Source organism: Chiloscyllium punctatum, unplaced genomic scaffold (genome assembly GCF_047496795.1).
Source record: "Chiloscyllium punctatum isolate Juve2018m unplaced genomic scaffold, sChiPun1.3 scaffold_339, whole genome shotgun sequence".
Taxonomy (NCBI): domain Eukaryota; kingdom Metazoa; phylum Chordata; class Chondrichthyes; order Orectolobiformes; family Hemiscylliidae; genus Chiloscyllium; species Chiloscyllium punctatum.
This window is the reverse complement of record NW_027310073.1, coordinates 210,671-212,427: the sequence shown is the minus strand read 5'-3', so window position 1 is coordinate 212,427 and position 1,757 is coordinate 210,671.

Genomic DNA, 1,757 nt, shown 5'->3' with positions numbered 1-1,757 from the left:
CATTCTGTTATCACATCTGTTTATCCGATAATATTCCCAGAATTAAGGTAAACGACATCCAGCCTGGAATGTAACACCTAGAATACTCTATAACGCGGAGTTCTTTAGTCATTCATTGTTTGTTCTCAAGGTGCCCAATTCATGAACCAAAACTGTACCTCTGGGAATGAATGAATATTTGTTGAATTGTAATTTCTCTTTTAATAAATGTATTCATCAAATGCAACTTTCCAGAACTAAACAGTCAGCTCCACATGCAATTAGTTTCTGCTGATTAATTCCCTGTTCAGTTTGCAGAAGGGAGAGCTCTAAGTAATGGTGAAAGTGAGGACTGCAGGTAATGGGAATCAGAGTCGAAACGTGTGGCGCTGGCAAAGCACAGCCATTGGGACAGCATCTGAGGAACAGGAGAGTCAAATCTTTTGGCATCAGCAGTTCATCAGGATCTGCAGTTCTCACTTTCTCCATTACTTAGTTCTGGAAAGTTGCATTTGATGAATACAAAGGAGGATGAGAGATGACTTGATAGAGGTGTATAAGATGACGAGAGGCAAAGATAGAGTGGATAGCCAGATACATTTTCCCATGGTGCAAATATCTATCACGAGGGAGAAAAACCTAAAGGTAATTGGAGGAAGGTTGAATGGAGAATCAGAGGTAGGTTCCTTTCACAGAGAATGGTGGATGGTTGGAATGTACTGCTAGCAACTGCAGTAGAATAAGCTGCATTGGGGATATATTAAGAGATCATTGGATAGGCAATTGAATGAAAGCATAATGAAGGGTATGTCGGTTCGTCTGATGTTAGAGAAGGATCAAGAGTCAGCAGGACGTCAAGGCCAAAGGGTCTGCACTGGACTGTTCTATGTTTCACTCAGCATGTGGATTCTTTTCCATTGTTGAATGTGTGAGGGAGTGATGTGTGTGAGATCAGGACGCTCTGTAGGGGCGTTAGGCCAAGACGTACACTTCTGGGGTGCATTCTTACAGTCACCTGAGTACCAGTGCAATATGTGTGTGATGACCTACACCAGACAGAATCCGTCTGCTGTTTTCTTCAGATAGATATTGTTGGTTGACCTATGTATTAATTTTTGTCCATCAACAGAGATGTACAATTTTATTTGTATACTGGTGAAGGTGACATTTATTGGAAACGGTTTTGGAGCTTTCTTTGCGAGACACAATGTACTTCAGAATACTGTCAACTTGTTAACGTCTTTACCCAGTGTCTGGTCCAGATAGCAGATGCTTGGAGTCTGGGAGGCAGGCCAGATATCATCACCATAATTAACTTGTGCGATGTGATTCTGACTCTCCATGTCCATTCATCTGCCCCCAGTCAAGGCTCAGACCGAAGATGGAGTCGAAATAATTTGTTGTGAAATAATGTTTAAATGACTGCCCTGACCCAGGTGTAAGCTCTCTGGATTCATTTAAGAGCAGACAAATGTCTTACCCAGTATCACAGGCAGCTGTGACTGAATTCAAATCTTTTAAAGTCTTTTTTCAATGTCGGTTTTGATTGCAACCTGATCTGAAAAAATCAGATATTTGCTATGCTCGTGAATTGTGATTCACAAAAGTGTGAAATATCATTATTCAACCAAACAATAATTGCATCACCTCTGAAAACAATTAGGTTGATGTTATGTTTATGGAACTAAAATTTACTTTCGTGCCAACATTTTATGATACAAAAATAAAGTTTGTATATTTTATTTAATACCGAACAAAGAACATGTTATCTGACTACA